This window comes from Mus caroli, unplaced genomic scaffold (genome assembly GCF_978045245.1).
Source record: "Mus caroli unplaced genomic scaffold, Mus_caroli_1 scaffold_8, whole genome shotgun sequence".
NCBI lineage: Eukaryota > Metazoa > Chordata > Mammalia > Rodentia > Muridae > Mus > Mus caroli.
Window position 1 is genome coordinate 142507266 of NW_028227263.1, and position 24632 is coordinate 142531897.

Genomic DNA, 24632 nt, shown 5'->3' on the forward strand with positions numbered 1-24632 from the left:
ATGGACATAGGTTTCATATACCTGCTTTGCCTGGGTGAGTCTACAAGGCTGTGACAATTGCTTGGCTAGAAAAACTCACAGTGGGGAGGGGGGTTCAAGGTGGTGACTATGGAAATGCACAAAAGGGTCTTTGTGTGGGTGTTCAAGGCAGGGGTGTGGTGGGAGTGGGGGTGGAGGCAGGGGTGTCCCAAGTACATCAGTACCAGTGCCACACCTAGAACACCCTGTTTACCACAAGAAGTGCAAACTCCATGGAGTCTCTGCATCTCTATTTTGGGCTCCACAATCTTGCTTAGTTATGCCACTAGATTAGAAAGAGGTTGAGGCATAGGAACTGCCAATCATATAATTAAGAGTATGATGCAGATGCAGGTTTTCCCAACCATCCACATCCTTGAGTTAATTTTTAACACCCTGGGTTTGAATATAACCTTGTGGAACTGGCCTCAGAGCCTGAAGAGGAAGGTGGGATTGTTGGTTTCGTTATATTATATAGCAGCTCTCTTTTAAGAATCCTCTCGTTCCTCCCTGGCACAAGAGTAGGGACAGGGTGTGTGTGTGGCAGGGTGACATTCAAAATACTGCATCTGCCCTGTTCCTTCCTCTTTTTCTACTCACAGCCTTCCCCTCAGGCCAGTGTTCTCCTCTCTGTATATGCCTTAGAGAGAGAGTCTCCATCCACAGCACAGGGTAAACAGCCGCTCTAGGAAACATCCTGATACAGTCTGTGTTGCTTTACTGGAACCCAGTACCCAAGTGCCACCAACCTGTTGTTTTAATATAAAGGGAAATTATTTTCTGTGTTACTTGGGTTCCAGAGATCAAGGTATAGATAATGTTGGTTCCTTTGGAAGGGAGATCCTACTCCATATGTCTCTTATAGCTTTTGTAGCTTCTGGTGGCAACTGGTAATGTTTTTGGGTGCATTGTTTGTTGTTGCTATTGTTTTACAGTTTTAAATTATATTTTTTAGTAAGGGTTTCTTAGTAAGTCTTAGTAAGAGTTTCTATTGCACTGAAGAGACACCATGACCATAGCAACTCTTACAAAGAAAAGAATTTTATTGGAATTAGCTTACAGTTCCAGAGGCTTAGTCCATTGTTATCATGGCAGGAAGCATGGCAGCACACTGGCAGATGTGGTGCAGGAGAGGTAGTTGAGCGTTCTACCTCTGGCTCAACAGGCAATAAGAAGAGAGAAAGATGGGGTGGGGACTGGACCTGACCTGAGCATTAGAACTGTCAAAGCCCACTCCAGTGACATACTTCCTCCAACAAGGCCACATGTCCTAATCCTTTCAAATAATGCCACTGCCTAAGAGCCTGTCTGGGCCTTTTTCATTCAAACCACTACATAAGATTTCACAAAGTAAATGGGACAGGCCTGGGATCTGCAGAGATCCACCTGCCTCTACCTCCTGAGTACTGGGGTAAAAGAGAAGCATCACCATACCCAGCAAGTTTTATTTATTTATCGTGTGTCTGTGTGTGGGAACATACAAGGCACAAGCAGAGGGCAACTTTCTGGAGTCGATTCTCTGCTTCTGCAAGACTTCCGAAGGGAGACCCTCACTCAAGTCTTGGGATAATAGCGGACCCCCAAGAACTCACAAGAGACCAAACTTGATGCAAACCACATGAGGCTTTATTTGGGGAAAGCCAGAGCTCTGGGGACGACTCATATCCCATGCAGGGGTAGAGGAGTCGACCCTGAGGGGAAAGGGATCCCAGTTTTTATAGGCCCTCAGTGTGGGGGAGGAGAAGGGGGAGAGTAGGGGATTTCCAGATTTAAACAATGTCTATTCTAAAGTGATTGATTTCTCAAGAAATGGGTATGGGAGGGAAACAAGGAAAGAGTTTAATGAAGGTACAGTAACTCCGGATTGGCCCCAACTGTGGTTGCTGGGGAGATTTTCTGACTCTATCCCAGCAACCAATATCACAAACACCTGGCAGTGAGGTGCAGCAGTGGGCACACATCTGGATTCAAGGAATGGTCAGAACATTGGCAGACACACGGGTTCAAGGAGCGGCCAGAGCATTGTGCACCTCTATTTTTCTAAATCAGTGAGGCTAGTTCTGCTAACAATGAAATCTATTTTGCCAATTTCAGGCTTCTGTGCCCTTTTACATTCTGTCAGGACCTTTCACTTCCATCCTGTGAGTTTGGGTTACTGAACACATGTGTCAGGCTTGGTGACAATCACACCTGCTGGGCCATCTTATTAGCCCCACGGTTGTTGTTTTTGTTTATTTTGTTTTCATACAAGATTTTTTTTTTTAATCTGGTCCTGTCTGGCCTGCAACCTGTTATTTAGACCTGGTTGTCTTCGAATATTAGACAGTCCCCTAACTCGGTCTCTGAAGGGCTGGGATTACAGGCCTATAACACCATGCCCAGCTTTGTAGACATTCTTTGATCTATGGATACAACCCTGCCTAAAGCTTCATGGCTGTTCCTGTCTGTATCTCTTTATCTTTTCTGAGTGACATCAGTTACAGTGGATCAAGGCTCAGTTTAGTCCAGGATAGATTTATCTTAGCCTAGCTACATTTGCAAAAACCAAACATGGCTACTTCCTAATAAGATTGTGCTCGTGAACATGTGATTGTTTGCTTATTTTTAAGTTATTTATATAGTTTTATGTATGGATGTTTCGTCTATTTGTGTCTCTGTGCACTACAGGTGTGCAGTGTCTTCAGAGGTCAGAAGAGGGCATCGAATGCCTCAGAACTGAAGTTCCAGTTGGTTGTGCGCTGCCCTATGGGTGTTGAATATCAAGCCCTACTCTTCTTCAAGATCAGTCAGCGCTCTTAGTGGCTGAGTCTGGCTCTCTATATGGATTTTAAATGAGAAAAATAAGGCCATAAAGATGGCTTAGTGGGCAAAAGCACTTGACATTCAAGTCTGACTACAGAGTTTAATCCCTGGACATTGTCTCAGGACAGAGGAGAACCAAATCCTGAAAGCTGATATCTACATCCATGCCATGGTACATCTGCACTTAGGTGTTCTCACAAGAACATCTATCATATACATACACACTAGGAACAGGATAAAGCTGAGCGGTGGTAGGGAACGTCTTTAAGCCCAGCACTAGGGAAGCAGAGACAGGCAGATCTCTGTGAGTTCAAGGCCAGCCTGGTCTACAGAGTGAGTTCCAGGACAGCTGCGGCTACATAGAGAGACCCTGTCTCAAAAAATACATTAATAAATAATAAATAAAAATAAAAAATAAAGTAAATACAAATGTGTATAAAGATTTCAATATCAAAAGTTTACCAGAAGTAAGATGAAGCCAAAAGCTGGAGAACTCAAGGTCTGAGAGCAGAACTCTGTCTGGGATTATAGCTGTATTATAGCTTTGAAAGCTCACTCACGCGGTGGTTTGAACGAGAATGGCCTCCGTAGGCTCATATAGTTGAATACTTAGTCTCTACTCAGTGGGACTCTGTGAGGAGGATTAAGAGGTGTGGCCTTGCTTGAGGAGATTGTCACTGAACTGGAGTTCCAGACAGGAGCCACCATGTGGCTCTTGGGATCCCTGGTCCTCTGCAATCAGTAGTTTTAACATGAACTCTCTCTCCACCCCCATACTTTTTATATAAATATTTATTCCTTGAAATCTTTGTGTGCATATATAATATATCTTAATCATTTATCCCTATTCTCCCCTTTAACTCCCTCCTAAACCACCCTACCACATCTATTTATCTATCTTTCTCTTTCTTTCTCTTTTTTAAAAATATTTTTAAAGACTTTACTTATGTATGGTGAGTACACTGTCACTGTCTTCAGACACCAGAAGAAGGAATCAGGTCTTGTTACAGATGGTTGTGAGCCACCATGTGGTTTCTGGGAATTGAACTCAGGACCTCTGGAAGAGCAGTCAGTGCTCTTAGCCACTAAGTGTTCTCTCCAGTCCCCTCTTTCTCTTTCTTAACACACTGAAGTTCAATTAGTGTTGCCCATATGTCTATAGGTACAGGGTCATCCAGTGGGACATGGGAAATCTAATTCTCATTGTACCCTTAAACCAAAACTGGTTCTCCTTCCCTATGCAGTAGCTAGTTTTTCAACTAGGAATGGATCCTCAGGAGTCCCTCACCCCTCCATTCGGGAATCCCCTCCTCAAATTCTAGACAGCAGGGTTTCTCTCTGTGGCCCTGGCTGTCCCAGAACTCACTCTGTAGACCAGGCTGGCCTTGAACTCAGAGATCTGCCTGTTTCTGCCTTCAGAGTGCTAGGACTAAAGGTACATTCCAGCACTGCCTAGCAACTGTGCTGGAGTTTTAACTGGCTTGGTCTTGTGCTGACCACTGCTGTGCATTCACACAACTCTCCGCGAGAGAGGATAAAAATACCCGAGGTACATTGATTTTTAAACAGTTACTGAGGTGAGAGTCACAGAACATTAAACCAGCCACTTGAAAGTCGACACAAGCAGGGACAGTTGGTATATCCACAGTATTGTGCAACCACCATCTCTTTCTAGTTCCAAGATACTGCCATCACCCCCACAGAAACACTGCTCATTAAGCTCCCCACACCTCCTGCTCCTGGCAGCTACCAACAAGCTTTCTGTCTCTGGATTTGCATATGCTGTATAAGGTATGAAACAAAATGACACAATGTGTAATTCTTGGTCCCTTGCTTTTTAGTTAGCATGTTTTCTTTTCAGTTCATCCTCCTTCCTCTACCTCCCAAGAGCAGAGATCCCAGTGCAAACTACTGCCCACTCTTTACGGAGCTTGGGTTGGAACCTAGCGTTTTGTGCATGCCAGGTGAACACTCGGACTTAGATCCCCAAGCCCGGATCAAGGTCTGTCCCCGTTAGTGTTTTGATACAGCCTAGAGACATCTGAGAAGAAAGCTCCATTAAGGAGTTGCCTAGGTCAATTTGGGCATGTCCGTGGGGAATTGTCTTCATTATTAATTTATGCAGGAGGGGCCTGGGTTATATACAAAAGCCAGCTAAGCATGAACCTGGGTGTGTGAGCCAGCAAGCAGTCCCTCTGTGGTTTTGGCCTCTAAGTTCCTGCCCAGTTTTCCACCAATGATGAATATGAACCGTTTCTTTTCTAAACTGCTTTTTTTTTTCCTTTTAAAGACTTATTTATTTTATATATGTGAGTGCTGTACAGATGGTTGTGAGCCTTCATGTGGTTGCTAGGAATTGAATTTTAGGGCCTCTGTTCACTCCAGTTGGCCCCGCTCACTCCAGCCCATAAATACACTGTAGCTGGCTTCAGACACACCAGAAGAGAGTGTCAGATCTCATTATGGATGGTTGTGAGCCACCATGCGGTTGCTGGGATCTGAACTCGGGACCTTTGGAAGAGCAGTCAGTGCTCTTACCGGCTGAGCCATCTCGCCAGCCCTCTGAACTGCTTTTGATGGAAACCTTTTTACCACAGCAACAGAATGAAACTGGAACAGACTAGAACTCCAACAAATAACCTCTGGATAGGACAGTGACAAGAGGTCAAAGAAATGATTCTGTTACTGGTGGTCTGTCTGAACCAGGTATTTCCAGGTTTGGGGTGTTTTGTTCAAATAACTAGAGACACAAACAAATGGTAAAGCAGCAAGGGGGTTTTATTCAGAAGCAAAGAGAAAACAGGTCAGATATACTGCAAGAGCACAGAAGGCGTCTCGACCTAGAGTGCTCAAGAGCCCATGGTCACCTCCTGGAACTCCTTTGTGGGTCTAGGAGGAGCTGATTGCTAAGGCCCAGGATGTAGGCGGCCTTTTGGATCTGACTGGTTGGCTTGGGTATGTAAGCCTTTGTTCGCTGCACATGTCTTTACCCATGATGCATCTGCTTTTAGTCATGCATTAGTATAATATTACTATTATTTTAAATTAGTAATTAACATTGCTAAATTACAGGGGTTTCCCTCTAAACACTTACTCAAAGGACATGTTTTGACTTACTTCATATGCTCCCAAAACCTCATCAGCCTGATTGACCCATTTCACTTAGTTTCAGGTAAAGTTTTGAGATGTTTTTGGCCACAAAAGAAAAGTTACCAAACAGCCGTTAGAAAGGAATGACCTACTGCTTATTGGGAGCCAGGTGTATGTTTGTATGTGGTGGACGTCTCCGGTTGATACCTGTATTGTACGGAAAACAGTGTGTATATTACTCTAGCCAAGTTAAGTGGGTTACTTAACTATCTTGACAACTTTCCTACCTGAATTCCACCCAACTCTGTCTTGGTAAACCAGTGAGTCTTACTGGGAGGGTAAGAGATTACTTACAAGAACTGGGCTAGCATAGCCAGCCACTACGGGTCATGAAAAAGCTGACCCCAGCATAAGCCACTGAAAGACCCACAACGTGAGGACTCCCCCACGTTCTGACTCAGGAGAGGCGACACCCCAAATCACACAAGAAACAGTCTTGCTGCAACTGCAAGAGGATTTTTATTCGAGAGCGTTCTCGGGCCCATGGTCATACACCACGCAGGGGTAGAGGACCATGGCGCCCCGAGTAGCTGTATAAGGGGGTATTTAAAGGAAGAAACCACAACTCAAGGAAGTGGGGAGGTACCAGTTAAGAGTCACTTCCGCAAAGTCACAAGAGTCACAGAGAATACCTGGTAATTGTTTTGGTTAACTCTCAGTTTCTAAGAGCCCCTAACAATAGCACATTTGCATGGCAGTTTCCGGTGTTGGTCAGGGTGACTTTCTTTGAATGAACACTCTTTGAACCCAGGAAGCAGGTAGGTGGAGGAAGGAATGTCGCTATCAAGGTATGATTAGCATACCTTGGAGCAATGAGTCACAAAGGTCACATTCCCAAGCCTTATCCTAAAGGCCTAGAATTTTGTTACTTCTTCACCACAACTCCCTCGAAATTGCTTGCAAACTCTGCGGGCTGGAGTCTCTTCTCACAGCAGTGACGACTGCCTTTCTACCCTCCCCACCCCCACCCCACCCTCCATCCTCGGGTCGGGGAAGGGTCTTGTGAATATGCTGAGCTGGGAAAGCTTCCGGAGCCTTGCAGTTCTGTTTACTCCTTGAGCCTTGTGAGTTTCGTTCACTCCCCCAGCTTTATATTCTTCTCAGCCAGGAGGTGGTGTTTCAATCAGGGGAAACGGCTACTGAGCGGTGTCGCACTGAGCTCTCTCTTCCAGGGCTGTGCCTGAGCTATGGGAAATGAGGATGAGAACGGTGTTTCCTTCCACGTGACTTCTAAGTCTTCCCGTGCGCCACTGTCCGTGACCTCCTTCTGTAGCCCCTGTAAACTGTTACAGCTCTGAAGGGAAATGTACTCTGGCAGTCGGGAGCCAAGGAACAACACAGAGTCACACTGCACAACAAACCTCACACAAGAGATTTCTTGGGACAGACACAAGAGGGTGGCAGTCTCTGCTCAGGTGAGGAGCATCAGAAAACTGAGTGGGAGGTAGACTTTATATAAGGTATCTTCGGTGACAGAGTTTTCCAGGGTGCGGATTGGTGGGATTTCAAATCCTGAATTTGAGGCAAGCAGAGGCAAAGCAACTTCAGGGAGAAAGGGTTTGTCTTACCGTTTGAAGTTGCAGCCCATCCTAGTGGGGAAGTCACAGCCAGGGGAACTTGAGGCAACTGATCACATTCCATCAATAGTCAAGCGTTAGGGAATGCTCAGATGAGATGGTTCACTGAATAGAGGCAGTTGCTGCCAAGACTGACAACCTGGAACCTACACAGTAGAAGGAGAGAATCAGCTGCCCAAAGCTGTCCTCTGATATCCATGTACATACTGTAGCACACACGCATGTCACGCAAACGCACATACACACACTAAAATCTTACTTTATTTATGTATGTGAGTATTTAAGTGCATTTATGTGGATGTATTATGTGTGTACAGTACCAAAAGAAGCCAGAAGCATTGGGTCCCCTGGAACTGGAGTTAAAGGCAGCTGTGAGCTGTTACTCGGGTGCTGGAATCCAGCCTGGTCCTCTGCGAGAGCAGTCAGTGCTGTTAACGTTGACCCATCTCTCCATCCCTGAAATTAAACAACAACAAGAACAAAATAATTTAAAAATATTTTAATCATGTTTATGCATATGAATGCGGGTGCCTTTGTAAGCCAGAGGTGTCAGATGCTCTGGAGCTGGCGTTATAGGTGATGAAGAGATGCGTGACTTGGGTCCTCTGCAATGTTCTTAGACACAAAGCCACTTCTCCAGCCTTAAGAAAGGATATTTTAAAAAGAGAAAGAGGGGGCTGGAGAGATGGCTTGGTGGTTAAGAGCACTGACTGCTGTTGCAGAGGTCCTGGGTTCAATTCCCAGCAACCACATGGTGGCTCACAACCATCCATAATGGGATCTGATGCGCTCTTCCGGTGTTTGTCTGAAGACAGCTGCAGTGTACTTATATAAATAAAAATAAATAAATCTTAGAAAATACTAAGAGAGCAATGGATCCTTATGCTCAGGTCACTTTCTCCTTAAAAACATCCTTGCATTTATTTATGTGTGTGGGTTTGTGAGATGTGAACATGTCACAGCGTATGTATGGAGGTCAGAGTGTTTTGAGTCAATTTTCTCCTCTCACAAATGACGGTTTGGGGGATCATACGCACAATGTCAGGCTTGGCAGGGAGCACTTTTATCAGTTGAGCCTTCCTACTAACCCTCTTCATTTTATGCAGTTGAAGACCACGGCCTAGAGAGTGCTTCCACCCACAGTGGATGGTTCTTTTCATTTCAATTAAACTGATCAAGATAATCTTTCACAGGCAAAAGGCTTGTCTCCAGGGGGATGGTAGATTTCCTTGAAGCTCTAATTGAAATTAACCATCACATCTTTAATCCTCAGAAGTCTTGAGGGGTTCACTGAGGTGACTCAACTAACTCTGCATTCTTTTCAGAGGAGCTCCCCAGGCCTCCCATCAGTGCCTGGCCCAGCTCTGTGGTCAGGTGCGAGAGCAACGTCACTCTCCGATGCAGGACTCATCTCCAGAATGGTATAGTCACTCTGGGAAGGTCATACAACTCTCAGTATCGGCAACAGAAGCAGGCTCTGGGAGAGGAAGCTGAGTTCCACCTCACTCGGCTGCACTCACTGAGACGCTGGAGGCCGTTTCTGTGCCTACAGAACAGCAGCCTCCCACAGTGGTCAGGACAGAGTCAGCCCTTACAGCTGGAGGTCACAGGGGAGCAGAGCAGCCTCGCACCTGCTCCTTGTATGTTTTAAAACTACTTGTATGTTATTTACTCCTCATGTGTGTACATGTGTACACATGCATGCCACAAGCATGTGTGAAGGGGTCAGAGGAAAATTTGCGGCACTTGGCTTCTCTCTTCACTGTTTGGGGCTGGGGATCAAACTCAAGTCTTTTTACTTAACAGCAAACACCTTCACCCACTGAGCCAACCCTCCAGGTCTTTGAATTAAAAACAAAACAAAACAAAACAAAACAAAACAAAAAACTTTGTGTGTACATATGATATATGTGTGTATGTGTGTGTCCAGGTGCAAGGTAACCATGGCATATATATGGAGATTAGGGGACAACCTTGGATGTTGGTCCTCACCTCCTGCCTTGCTTGAGCAGGGTTTCCTTTTTTGTACTCTTGCTATGTACTCCTTGCTATGTACTCCTGGCTCGCTAGATCGAGAGCTTTTAGGGGTTCATCAGCCTCCACCTCCCATCTCACAGTAAGAGTACTGGGATTATAGAACTCAGGTTCTTTTTTTTTTAATTGTTTTATTATTTACATTCCAAATGCTGCCCCCTTCCCATTCCCCTCCAAGAGATCTTCACCCCTCCCCTTTGTCTCTGAGACGGTGCTCCCCAGTCACCGTCCCCCAGTTACCTCCCACATCCCACTTCCCTGGGGCTTCAAGTCTCTACAGGATTAGACACATCTCCCACTGAGGTCAGACAAAGCATATGTGCTACATATGTGCTGTGGGCCATGGACTAGCCCATGTATGCTCTTTGGTTGATTGTTTAGTCTCTGGGAGCTCCCAGAGGTCCAGGTTAGTTGACACTGTTGGTCTTCCTGTGGGGTTGCCACCCCTTTCAGTTCCTTCAGTCCTTCCCCTAACTCTTCCATAGGTGTCTCCATCCTCAGTCCAGTGGTTGGCTGTAAGCACCTGCGTCTCTGTGAGGTGCTGGTAGAGCCTCTCAGAGGACAGCCATGCGAGCCTCCTTCTTCTACCATCCTCGTGATAGAATTCATCTTGATTTATAGCAGTTTCTGCCCCCTGGCTGAAGAAGATGAGTCTTTACAGAACTCAGGTTCATTATCCACTAAGTCATCTCCCCAGCCTTGCTTCTTGAGTTTTATAATAATAATAAATATAATTGTGTTTTTATGTTTACATTTGCAACTAATTGTATTTATAACTTCATCTTCTTAGTTTTGTAATTAGAATTGTTTTAATTAATAAATAGATATAATTGATTATATTTATAACTGAGGAAGAAGGAAGAGGAGGAGGAGGAAGAGGAGAAGGATATCCCAGGCTGTCCTTTAACCCACTATGTAATCAAGAGTGGCCTTGAACTCCTGATGCTCTTGTTTCTGCCTCCTGAGTGCTGGGATTAGAGATGTTCCCCATATCTTGCCCCCCCCCCATTTAATTACATTTTTATCATTGTACATTTCTTCTACATAGTGATAGGTTTAATGACATTTTTCTTCCAAGTATATAATTGTTTGGCTTTATCAACCCCTCACTACCTCTGCCTCGATACATACCCGCTTCCCAAATGGTCAGTTTAGTTCCATTTGTGGACACGTTCCATATTTTGTAATAGGACTTGGCTGCAGACTCCAGGAAGCAATAAAGATGCAAAGTTCCCTCAGTGGGGACTAGAGAAGCGGGAGCTGAGCTTGGGGAATGAGGGTCTCTCTGGGGATTCCAAAGAGGCGTCAATGCTGTTATCATAGATGAATGTCTCAGCAGAGTGAACTAGAAAACCTGATGGTCAGGAGAGGAATAAATGATGTGCCAGAGGACACAGCTTGGAAGAAGCAACTTACCAGTGGGCTTTTAGAGCTAAATGTGAATACTCTAATGCCTGTGGGTTAAAATCTAGTATGGCTATATAATGTGTGACTGATTTTAAGATGATGAGCACTGGAGCACCAGTGGTCACAGGACTTAGGAAGAGGACAGTCAGAAATGAAACCTCAGAAAGAAAAAATCATAGGTGGTGAAAGTTCACGATTGGCAGTGAACAGCAAATAGTCACAAATTTGGAAGCTGAAAACACCTATGATTTTTAGACAGGGTCTCCAGTAGACCCGGCTGGCCTTGACTCCTAGCGTGGTACCATTCCCTATGTGGAGTCCTGACTTGTCTAAGAGTAGAGAACATGAGGCGTGGGTGCATTCATCCTCTCTCTGCTCTTGGCTGAGGATGTGACTTGCTACCTTAGCTTCCTGCCTTGATTTCTTCCAAGGATGGGCTATATTCTAAAGCTGTAGGCCACATAGGCTCTTCCATAAATTGTTGGGGTTCTTTTTGTTGTTGTTTGCTTTTTGTTGTTGTTGTTGTTTTGTTTTTCTGGTCAGGGATTATCACAGCAATAGGAATGAAACTAGAAAAGGGCACAAGCTCTAGGTTGCCTTTCATTCTACTCTCTCTTCCCTGTTCTCCTTTTTACATCATTCCTCCATTCCAGAACACTTTTTGATAGTGGCCTTTCCTGTGCTCTCTCCCACAGGCTCATCTTCAGATGTCATTGTCGTTGGGTGTTTCTCGTCCCCCCAGAACTGTGATGGACAAACTCCAAGTAGCCTCATAAGCCTTGCCTCCTTGTGGTAGTCAGCTGTATACTCCTCCGTCCTTGAGAGCAGATATTCAGACCTTGCTTCTTACCAACAAGTACAAGAATACAGCAGAATGTTGCTATTATTGAAGTACCACCCACTTTAGGCTGGGTCTTCCCATATCAGTGACCATAAGAGTCTATTTCTCACCCCATGCCCACAGGCCAACATGGACTAGAGCAGTGGTTCTCAACCTCCCTAATGCTGCAACCCTTTAAAACAGTTCCTCATGTTGTGCTGACCTCCCAACCATAAAATTAATTTTTGTCCTACTTCATAATCATAATTTTGCTACTGTCATGAATTGCATTGTAAATATTTTTCAAGATGTTTGCCAAAGGGGTTGAGTCCCACAGGTCGAGAACTACTGTTCTAGATGGTCCTTCAATACTCTTTTCCCAGGTGAGTCTAGATTGTGTCAAATTGTCAATTAAAACATTTCATCATAGGTGTTTAAACTCATGATGGATTTTGTCCAACAGAGCAGGACTCCACTGGCAGCACTGGAGCATGAGAACGGATTGGAGGGGACACAAGACGATTTTAGTTACTGCATTTTAGAGAGTGGAATGCTTTCTCATTTACTTAAATTCTATTTAATTGACAAATATTGTACTCTAGATGCACACTGTGTAATGATTATTACAAATGAAATACGTTCTTCAACACCCACACTGTGCATCAGACTCCCACAAATTGATCACACTATGAATGAAAATTTCCCATCTTTCTGTTCTGCACATTCTGGAGAGTGATCTACGAAAGTTATGTTTTCTGTTTTGAATGAGTGAGCTTATTAAATAATAAATAAGAAGAAGGAGGGGGCAATGAGGAAAATGAGGAGGGATGAATGAGGAAGGGAAGGAGGGAGGGAGGAGGGAGAGAGAGAGAGAGAGAGAGAGAGAAAGAGAGAGAGAGAGAGAGAGAGAGAGAGAGAGAATTGGATTCTCAAAAACATGATGATGCCTGTCTTTAATCACAACACTCAGACTCAGGGGTGGGTAAATCTCTGTTGCGAGTTTCAGGCCAGCCAGGAGTACACAGTGAAACTCTGTCTCAACAAAACAAAACAAAACAAAACAAAACAAAACAAAACAAAACAAAACAAAACAAAACCAAAAAAACACCGTCACCAAAATAAAAAAAAAAAAGGATACCAAAACATCCAGCGATAAGCCTGGAAGCAGAGAGGCCAGGCCATATGTAAGATGATTATAACCCTTCTAACTGTCCCACCCCATGGCCCTGCTTCTGCTGGTCAGACCCCTGGTCCAAAAGATCCCACCACTTCCAAGACAGTGCCACCAGTTTGGTAACTGGGCTTTCTAGTTCTTGGCCTTTGTTTTGTTTTTATTTTCAGGCAGGGTTTCACTACACACTCGAGGCTAGCCTGGAACTATATAGCAAGACTGGGCATGAACTCAAAATCCTCCCACTTCTGACTGGAATGCTGGGATCCTGGGCCTGTGCCGCCACGCTGAGCTTGTCTGGAACCTCTTACCCATTCTGCTGAACTACATCAGTGTGTTTAGGGAAGCAACAGATTCTGTGTCTTGACTTTTAATAAACGATCACGTTTATGGCTGAGTGTGAGGTGCTTCCTTGGGATTTCCACGTGTGAGGCTCTGCTCAGCTCCCTCCAGCTACTCTGACATGTGCTCTCAGTGTCATTTCATGACGTGGCTGCCATTGCTGTCTCCACCATGCAGATGGTGTGGGAGAAGTTGGAGGAAATTGCCCCAGACCATCAGGCAGCAAACTCATCTTCCTGACCCCCTTCAGTTGCCTCTGCATCTCTCTTCTCTTTGTCTCCATCTTCTTTATCTATAGATGCACTAGACAAGGTGAGTTAAGAGCTTGGCGGGGAGAGGCAAGAGAAAGATTCAAATAAGATATGGGTGTGGTGGTGCACCAGTTTAATCTCGGCACTCGGGAGGCAGAGGCAGGTGGATCTCTGTGAGTTCAAGGCCAGCCTGGTCCACACAATGAGTTCTTGGTCAGCCAGGGCTACATACTCACTCTTCTCTCTCTCTCTCTCTCTCTCTCTCTCTCTCTCTCTCTCTCTCTCTCTCTCTCTCTCTCACACACACACACACACACACATATAAATATTATGTAAATATATATAAATTCTTCTTCCTGGTATGTTTTATAGATTCATCACATGAAGAACCCCACAAGAGGTAGGTGAATGCACAGTCCTTGGCACACCTCACACCCCATTTCCTCAGCCCTGCCTCTCTGCAGCCTGTTTTCTGCCTCACTTCCCTCAGCCCTGCCTCTCTGCAGCCTGTTTTCTGCCTCACTTCCCCCAGAGTCTTTACCCGCTCCCTCAAACCTTTATAACCTATAATTCCACGTTCCATTCATATTCTCCCTCTGTCTCCCACTCCCTTCCCTCATCCCTCTCTCTCAAAACCAACCATTCTAATTTTTCAAGGGAGGAAGAGGAGGAAGAGAAAGAGGAGGAGGAGGAACTTGTTATAGGTAAGTGATAAGATACCAGAGTTATGACATGATATGATGGCTGCATGTAACTTCAGTTACAGGGGATCTAATGATTTCTCCTGGCTTCCACAGACTCCTGCATACATACACTCAGGAACACACACACACATAAAATGAACAAACAAATCTTATATATGTGTGTGTATATACATATATATGTATGTATGTGTACACACACACATGTGTGTGTCTATATATGTATATATACGTATATTACATATATGTATGTGTATATATGTATATATGTATTGTGTGTATATCTGTGTATGTGTGTGTATATATATATATATCTGAACATTTGGAGCCTTTGCAGCCCCACAGGTAGAGGAAGGGGGTGTGGCTTTGTCTAATGCCAGCATGAGATAGGTAAGCTACCTCTGAGTTTATTATGTATATGTATGCTGTCAGTTAGAGACCACAATTTGATTATTTAAATGCATAATTGTAAGGTTTCTGTAGCATGGGCTTCTTTGTTTCAGTGACACTGAGTGATCACCTGTGTAAGCATGAACATGAAGCCAGCTGTGGTGAGTGACATCTGGAATCCAACACTCAGGCTGAAGCAGAAGACTGAATTTGAGGTCAACCTGAGCTGCATAAGGAGAACATATCCAACACACACACAGATACACACAGAGACACTGATACACAGACAGACATGGGTACACACACAGAAACACATATACACAGAAATAGAGACACTCACATACATAGATACATACATATAGAGATACACATACTGACATAAGAGACACAGGTACATACACAGACATATAGACAGAGACACATATACACAGAGACACACACATACAAAGACATATCCAAACACACAGACAGAGACATTGAGACACACAAACACAGACACACACAGAGACACATAAACAGAGACACTGATACACACATACACACACACACACACACACACACACACACACACAGACACTGATACACCCAGACACACAGACACAGAGACACACACACAGTCTTTGTTTCCAAGATTCTGTTGCTCAGGTTTGCAAAGCATTGTTTTAATATAGGAAGGCATGAAAGTGTGAACATTTGTATCATCTATATAAATATCCTTAGCTCATGAGCAGATTTTGGATAATTTTCTCTTTGTATGATTTTTGGTGTTTAGGGTTTTTTTTTTTCTTTGTCTTTATCTTTGTTGTTTTTTCATTTCTTGAGACAGGGTGTCACTATGTAGCCCCAGCTGACCTGGAATTCACTGTGTAGACTAGGCTGGACTTAAACTCTCAGAGATCCACCAAATACTGTGATTTTAAAAGGGCATGTACTATTTTTCTTGGCCTTATTTTAATTTTTTAATTTCAAAAAAATTCAATCATAATGAAAAAGTAAATAATACAAATTGAAATTCATAGCCTGGCATTGTCTAGACAGTGACATTTTGCTTTCTTCTTCTTCTTCTTCTTCTCTTCTTCTTCTTCTTCTTCTTCTTCTTCTTCTTCTTCTTCTTCTTCTTCTTCTTCTTCTTCTTCTTCTTCTTCTTCTTCTCCCTCTCCTCCTCCTCCTTTTAGTTTTAAATGTTTCTTTTTTGCAGTATTGAGATTTGACTCAGGGCTTCATATGTTAGGCAAGCACTCTCCCACTGAGATATATCCCCCATCCATAGCTACCATTGCTTTATTTTCCTTCCCCCTCTCAAGCAAACACTATGTAAGGCAGTTTATACCTCTTCCATGCTTGTTTGTCTGTTTTATTTCTTTGTTTGAGACAGGGTCTCAAGCAGCCCAGGCTAGTCTAAAACTAGCCCGAAGACAGCCTTGAACTCCTGATCTTCCTGCCTCCATCTCCTAAGTGCTAGTACTATAGGCCTGGTTTCACTCTTGTGATTTTTTTCCATACTTTTATTAAGTAGACATACTTTTATTAAATAGTCAATGTATAGTAATATTTGTACAATTAAATACATGAATAATACATACAAAGTTACTTTTAAAAAAAACCTTTGCAATATTTGGCACATTTGAAACTTTCTAAGGTACTTTAACATTTATTGTTATTCCTCATATTTCATGTGTGTGAGTGGACATGCACCTGTGGAAGTCAAAGGATAACTTGTAGAAGTTGGCTCTACTTAGTAATCAGGCTTGTCTGCAGGCACCTTGACCCACTGGGCCATCTCGGCCCATTTGAAATTGATTTGTTGTTACTGTTGTTGTTGCTGCTGCTGTTTTAAAGACAACGTTTATTCTGTGTAAGTCTGACTAGTGTAGACCTCTCTCTGCAAACCAGGCTGGCTTCAAACTCTAGACCCCTGCTTCTGCCTTCCGGATGCTGGGATTACAATGCTGTGCCACCATGTCTGCCTCGAAATTGCTTTAATCTAAGGTATAGATTTGAGTTTGGGTCTCAGTAGGAGTTCTAGTGTTTCTATATGTAAATTTATATTTTATGTGTACCCTCCTCAACATTAGCTTAGTTTAGCCTTTTGGGTAGAAGTGACAAAAGGAAAAGAATCCATTTAAGAAAACCTTAGAGGAAGGGAAGGAAGGAAGGGAGGGAGGGAAGGAGGGAGGGAGGGAGGAAGGGAGGGAGGGAGGGAGGGAGGGAAGGTTGGTTATGTAAGAAAACTGAAGTAAAACCCGAGCTGTAGAGATCCTCAGATGCCTACATCCACATAATGAAAACCATTTCAGCTTCCCTTCCTTTGCCTCTCATCTCCATTTCTATTTTTGTGTTATTATTATTCAGACCAGCTGTTCCTATGAGTCTATGACTGATAATGACAATTCCAGACTTACAGACTCACAGACTTTTAGCCAAGGAGAAAAGGGAGGGGTTGGGGGGATCTTATTTCCTGGATCTGTTAGGAAAAAAAAATTATTGACTCCTTTCAGAAGAGCTAGAAAACTAACTCACTGAAGTGTTGAATATGAGAGTTAAAAAAAAAATCAAACATTGAGAATCAGTTGGTAGAGTGCTTGCCTAGCATAGCCCAGGCCTTGGATTCCATCTCCGGTACCACACGAACTTTGTGCAAAGCTCATGTGTCCCAGCACTCAGGACACGGAGAAAGTAGGATCCACAGGTTCAGGGTCATCTTTGGTTTCTAAGTGAATTCCAAGCCAACATGGGACACATGGCACTGTATTGCAAAGGGAAGGAGGCCGAAGAGCAAGCTCAGCTGTTAAGAGGGCATACTGCGCCATGCTGCTCTTGCAGAGGACTTGGACTCCCAGCACTTACATTGGCTGGATACCGTTGCAGGTGATATGATGCCCTCTTCCAGTCTCTTTGGACAACTGAACTCATGGGCACACACAGACACACATGCATACACATAACAATAATTTTTTAAATGAAGCATGAAAGCAAGCATTTATTGCCTGCTTTTTTCAGCTTATAATCATAGACAAGCAATAGTTATGAGAAAAATTTGTTATCTGATTACATTAATGAATTCATAAGGAGAGCATAGTCCAAATCCTCTCTGACTACTGCAAGCCCACATCGTCAAGAACAACAGATGCCCTGACTCAGTGTCTATCTTTTCGAAACATCGACGTGGGATTTGAGGCTTGTGAAGATCCAGGGGAAAAGTAGAAAGGATATGAGGTAGCCATCTTTCTTCTCACTTCCACAGCAGTGAATGAAAGACTCAAAGTTTTCATAATCAAAAATATTTGCATTTCCTTAGGGCAGTGGTGGCGCACTCCTTTAATCCCAGCACTCCGGAGGCAGTGGCAGGCAGATCTCTGAGTTCGAGGCCAGCCTGGTCTACAGAGTGAGTTCCAGGACAGCCAGGGCTACACAGAGAAACCCTGTCTTAAAAAAAATAAATAAATCTATATTTCCAAAGTCACAAAGACTCAGATCTAAGTTCTAGATTTGTGAAGTCCTAGACCCTTAGAAGACAGACTTTTTTCTGAAAGGGAGCAAGCAATCAGCTTGGTGGCTATAATATTTCAGCATCCATAACTGATATGTAAACAAGCATGGGTGACTATGTTCAAATAAAGCTTTATATACTAAAACAAAGAGGGAGCCATAGTTTGCCAAGTGCATTATGTGAATTTGAAAGAATTACCAGAATTGGAGAGACAGAGTTAGGTGTTCTAGGATATCAAGAAAGACTTTCCTTTTTAAACCTCAGGGTGGGATGGCTTCTCAGGACCTTCTCATATTTGACAAACTGGGGCTCATCTATCTTATAGTGGGTGTAGTATGTCCTGTGAGAAGGCTAAAGCCCACGATGCTTTGGAAAGACACTAAGCAAGCTCAGCAACTTGGTTTTGCTCATGCTTTCCTCTTCACGGCCTGAGTCATTACTACTCTAAATGCAGAGATGGAAGCCAAATGAACACGCTGTACTATGGTGAAACCCACAGGGACTGCTACATACAGTCACTCACAGGCAAGCCTATGGTCTTATAGAGAGCCACTAGCATATTATAACCATAGACCAAAACATACACAGTATCACACAAACACAAAAACACAGGACATACAAGTATACACACACATGCACACACACACACACACACACACACACACACACGCACGCCTGTGTTCCCTAACTCAAGGGTTCTGAAATCAGAGGTCATGATTTACAGCTAAGTCTGAATGTCTAGGCTGTAAGCCCTAGACCATCACCCTCTGCATGCCCATTCCTGATTAAAGTCTAGGGCATGAAAGGCAAGAAGAGAATGTTTCATGTCATCCAGATTGCTATAACGATTGCACCATAGACTGCAAGACTTATAAATAACAAATGCTCATGTTCTGAAGGCTGCAGTCTGAGATGGAGGCCTGATGGATTCATTGTCTGCCGGGGGCTCAGTTCTTCCATAAATAGCCTCTTTGTGCTGCTACTTTTTATAACAGGTGAGGCAGGGCCTACAAGACACCTTGTCATGTAAGAGGCGTGAAAGATGCTTACTGCAAAGCCTAAAGAGTTGAGTTATAACCTCAAGAAGTACATGTTAAAAGGGGAAAACTTTTACTTCTACAAGTTGTCCTCTGACCTTCATGTGTGCAGATACACGCACATACACTCATGTGCATGGGCACACACACAAACAAACAAGTAAATAAATAAAAGTAATTTTTATAAACAATTTAAGTGAACCAGTGAGACTAAAGAGATGACTCAGCCGGGCGTGGTGGCGCACGCCTTTAATCCCAGCACTCGGGAGGCAGAGGCAGGCGGATTTCTGAGTTCGAGGCCAGCCTGGTCTACAAAGTGAGTGCCAGGACAGCCAGGGCTACACAGAGAAACCCTGTCTCGAAAAACCAAAAAAAAAAAAAAAAAAAAAAAGAGATGACTCAGTGGTTAAGAGCACTTGCTCTTGCAGACAGGAGGCCAGAACTTGGTTTCCAATGCGCACATCTAATGGCTCATAACTGTCTCCAACTCTAGCTCCAGGAGTTCTGATGCCCTCTTCTAATGCCCTCTATATACATGAGTATATACCTACACTCATGTGTGCACGTGCGTGTGCACACACAAATCTATTTTTTAAAAAAAGAAAACCAAGATTTTTTTGATTGAAATTGTGTTTACAGATCTTATCTGAGAAGTAACAACTTTTTTCATTTTTTATTTTTGTTTATATTGGAGAAGTAACGCCTTAATATTTCTTTCAACACATGAAGGAAGAATATCACTCCATTAATTCATACTTTTTTGCTTTCTCGATGATTCAGTTTATTTTATTTCAGTTTTTAAAATTTCTGTCCATTTTTTAAAAAGTATTGCTTTGTATGTATGGGTGCATGGGTGTGTATGCTATGGTACATGAATGAAGATCAGATGACAATTTTGTAAGTTCTCATCATCTACTTTTGAGTGGGCTGGAATTTGAACTCAGGTCTTCATGATTGCACAGCAAGCACTCTTGCCTACAGAGCCATCTCTTCATCCCCTATTTTATTTTCTGTTTATGGGGTGTGTGTGTGTGTGTGTGTACATCTTTTGTCAGCTTTACCTCTTAAGTAACTTTAGATGTTTTTATTTCTAAGTGCTAGTATAAATGGCATTCATTTAGACATTTCAGTTATTTCTTTAAGGAGCAGGGCATATAAACCAGTCACTGTCATTAGGGTTACTTACAGGAATATGGATGAGAAATTATTTCAACAGAATGGACAATTTACCAGAGACTATGGCGGGATAACATTATTGTGCACTGTATAAAGATTGCCTTTGTATTATTCAAATGCTGATTTCTGTGACAACAGAGTTTTGAATGCAGATTGGATTTTGATACTATTGTTATTCACATGGATGCACCCAATCTTGTAAACACTCCCTCCAACTGCTTCTAATTGGCTTAATAAAGAGCTGAACAACCAATAGAGGATAGGCAGGAGAGATAGGATTCTGGGAAAGAGTTAGGCTCTGGAAGATTCACCAGCCAGACTCAGAGGAAGAAGCAGGTACCAGTACCCAGAACATAGATTAATATAAATGGGTTAATTTAAGTTATAAGAGCTAGTTGGGAACAAGCCTAAACCAAGGCATTAAGCATTTATAATTAATAAAGTATCCATGTCATTATCCAGGAGCTGGCAGACCAAGAAAGTCATGCTATAAGGCTACAGTACTGAAGAAACTGTCTATGAGCAACAGTCAACTCCCTGCAGAGCCTCAGGGAAGGGTGTTCAGCTCTCCAGCCGCTCACATGTCTGGGTTCTAGTCTGAAAAGGCATCTTGGAAACCTGGAAGAGAAGAGGGGGGACTAGGTGGTGAGAGAGAGAGAGAGAGAGAGAGAGAGAGAGAGAGAGAGAGAGAGAGAGAGAGAGAGAGACGGAGCTAAGACAAACCAGGTTCTGATCAAAGCTCAATTTTACTAATTCCTGCACCGAGTTATGAAAGAGGGGGAAAGGGCTAATTCCCATCAAATAATCCTGGGGTAAAGTTGCAGGGTGACCAGTGTATGGCTCCAGAACAGCAAGGCGGCAGGTTCCAGCAGTGGGCGTGGCAGAACGATTAAGCGGCAGGCTCCACCCCATGCAAACAGTGAAACCTGAGCAAACAGGTTTCAGGCTGAGGGGGTTGGGGAGGTTACACTCAGTACTTTGTAGGTCTTAAGAATTAAACCCAGGTTGTCAGGCTTGGCAGCAGACACTGAACCTGCTCTCTCTCTCTCTCTCTCTCTCTCTCTCTCTCTCTCTCTCACACACACACACACACACACACTGAGATGAGGTCTGGAACTCATGACAATCCTCTTGCCTCAGCTTCCCAAGCTGGGACTATAGACACAAGCTAGCCTACCTGGCTTCACACCTGTGTCCTTGCATGGTGAATGAGGTAGCAAGACTCTGGGACCTCTTAGAAGGGTGCTGATCCCATTGCCTCCAAAGGGTCTCATCTTATGTGGGGAATTACATTTGCTATGATAAAACACCATGACCAGAACAACTTGGGGGAAAGGGTTTATTTTGTCTTACACTTCCATGTTACAGTCCCTCACTGGGGGAAATCAGGTCAGGATTTCAAGCAGGAATCTGGAGGCAGGAACTGAAGCAGAGACCACTGAAGAATGCTACTTACTGGCTTATAGAACCCAGGACCACCTGTCCAGGATGGCACCACACCACATCAACTACCAGTCAAGGAAATGCCCCCCGTAAACATGCTCACAGGCCAGTCTGATGGAGGCAACTCCTCTACTGAAGTTTTCCCTTCCCAGGTGACTCCAGCCTGCATCAAGCTGACAAAACACATACATTTGGGCTGTAGTATGCACAGAGATGGCCCATGCAGAAGTTTCAGGAATATGGCTCTTAAAGGAGCCTCTTCCATCCATCCCAGCCTCTCTTCTCATCCCAGAGCCTCCCTGAGACCGAGGACCCAAGTTTCCTCAGGAGCAGCAGGTGGTGAGGGAGGCGCATCCTCAGCTCCTCTCCTTACATACAGTCACGCTCTTTAAAACTTGGGAGCCCTCAGGACCATCTGTCCCTGCCATGTGGAGGAAGCTGGTCTTTAACAAGAAATAAGAAAGATGATTCAAAACATCCAGGAACCGGGGGTGAGTGGTGATGCCTTCAGCTTCGTTTTCGTGATTCTAATTGCTTCCAAACTCAGCATCCCTCTGTTCTCTGAAGCTCCCTCAGTCTATCAATCTCTCTGTCTCTCTATCTCTGTCTCCGTGTGTGTGTGTCTCTGTGTGACTGTGTGTGTCCGTGTGTGGGCACATGTCAGTGAGGGTGCTTGGGCAAGTAGAGGATAGAAGATAACCTTGGTGTTACCCCTCAGCATCATCAGCCTTGTTCTTTGAGACAGGGTCTCTCCCTTGGCCTGGAGCTTATTGACTAGGCTGGGCTGGCTGGCCAACAAGTCTCAGGCACCTTCCTGTCTCCACTTCTGCAACACTGCGTGTGTTACTTAGGGTTTTACTGCTGTGAAGAGGCACCATGACCAAGGCAACTCTTACAAGGACAACATTTAATTGGGGCTGGCTTACAGACTCAGAGGTCCATTATCATGAAGGTGGAAGTATGGCAGGGTCCAGGCAGGCATGGTGCTAGAGATGGAGCTAAGAGTTCTACATCCTGTTCTGAAGGGAACCAGGAGAAGACTGGCATCCTCAGGTAGTTAGGAGGAAGCTCTCAAAGCCCACACCCACAGTAACACACTTCTTCCAACAAGGCCACACCCCCAAATAGTGCCACTTCCTGGGCCAAGCATATTCAAACTACTACACTGGTATTACCTGACACGTTATCATCATGCCTAGTTTTAATTCCTGCGGCTGAAGAGATGGCTCAGTGATTAAAAGTATGTTATTCTTCCAGAAGACTCAAGTTTGATTCTTGGCACCTACATGTTGGTTCATGTACCATCTGTACTTCCAGTATCAGGATGCCCAATACCATTTCTGATCTTCTTGGGCACGAAGCATGCATGTACATGTGTACATTCATACATGTGGGTGAAGAACTCTTACATATATGATAAAGTATTTTTAAAGATTGTAAAGACTCAAAAAGAGGGGGTCAGGCCCCCATGCTTGTTACTGACTGAGCTACCTTACCCAGTCCAGTCTATATTCTTGACTGAAACAAAAAGAAAAAGAAGGGTCCTAGATGGGCATGGTGGCACATGCCTTTAATCCCAGCACTTGGGATTTCTGAGTTCGAGGCCAGCCTGGTCTACAGAGTGAGTTCTAGGACAGCCAGGACTATACAGAGAAACTCTGTCTCGAAAAAAAAAACAAAAAAAACAAAACAAAAAAAAAAAAAAAAAGAAAGAAAAGAAAAGAAAAGAAAAGAAAGAAGGGTCCTTCCAAATCTATGTTTATTATAATATTAGCCACAACAGCCAGAGCATGGAATCAGTCTAGCTCTCCATCAAGACATGAATGGATAAAGAACATCTGGTATATACACAAGAGAGAGTCTTATTCAGTCTCAAAAGAAAAAAAAATGGAATTCTATCTTTTTTAGGAAAATGATCTGGGGTCACCATGTTAAATGAAATAAAACAGACTCTAACAGCCAAGTCTCATCTATTTTCTCTCATATGTAGAATTAGCAGGTGAGAGGAGGACACAATTGGAGGGAAGATGTCTAGGGATATAAAAGGAGGTCATTGGGGTGTGCCTGCGTGCATGTCTATATGAGGATATCATATCCCTGGAACAGGAGTTAAAAAACAGTTGTGAACTGCCATGTGGGTACTGGGAATTGAACTTGGGTCCTCTTTATGAGCAATGAGTGCTCTCACCAGCCTCCCACTACTTCCCTGTCTGCTGCTGTGATAAAATGTGCTTGCTAAAAGCAACTTTCCTTACACTTCTGGGTCACAGTCCATCACTGAGGGAAGGCAAGACAAAAGTTCAAGGCAGGAACCTGATGACAGGCATGCTTGATTTGATGCAATCAAGGAATTCACTCCACAGCCAAAGAACAGCAAAAACCATGGGCAATTTTCTCTTGCTAGCTCAACAGCAGACTAGTTTTTACTTACCCAGCTTTCTTATACAGCACGGTCTCATCTTTCCTAAGGGATGGTGCCACCTGCAATGGGCTAGGTAATCCTACAGGGCAGTTCCTTGTGAAAGCGCCAAGGATCAATGCAGTCTAGGCAATCCGTCAATTGAGGTATTCCTTTCCGATGGCTCTAGGCTATGTCAAGTTGACAGTTAAAATGAACTGGGACAAAAGTGAGAAGGGATACCCTGATGCCCTCTTCTGACCTTTGCACATGCACATAGGTGAGTTCACCTGCACGTGCACACACACACACGCATGTGCATGAACATGTGCACACACTTGCACACAACAGGCATGCATGTGCACACACACATGCACACACACACACACACACACACACACACACACAAATCTATTTTACATATA

The 24632-nt window shown here is 43.8% G+C and overlaps 1 long non-coding RNA gene and 1 pseudogene across 2 annotated transcripts in view; one reads left to right on the forward strand and one right to left on the reverse strand.

Moving 5' to 3' along the window:
• LOC147003757 (V-set and transmembrane domain-containing protein 1-like) lies at positions 1 to 14832 on the forward strand (annotated as a pseudogene).
• The window catches only part of LOC115031551 (uncharacterized), a 23961-nt gene continuing 5614 nt past the window's right edge, over positions 6286 to 24632 (reverse strand). The window contains exons 2-4 of one of the 2 annotated variants that reach the window (XR_015047771.1): positions 7868 to 8003; positions 7539 to 7693; positions 6286 to 7155 (exon numbers count right to left, since the gene is read on the reverse strand). This is a non-coding gene — a long non-coding RNA (uncharacterized LOC115031551). Of the gene's footprint in view, positions 7694 to 7867; positions 8004 to 24632 lie in introns of both variants that reach the window. The other variant, XR_015047770.1, reaches the window with a different exon arrangement.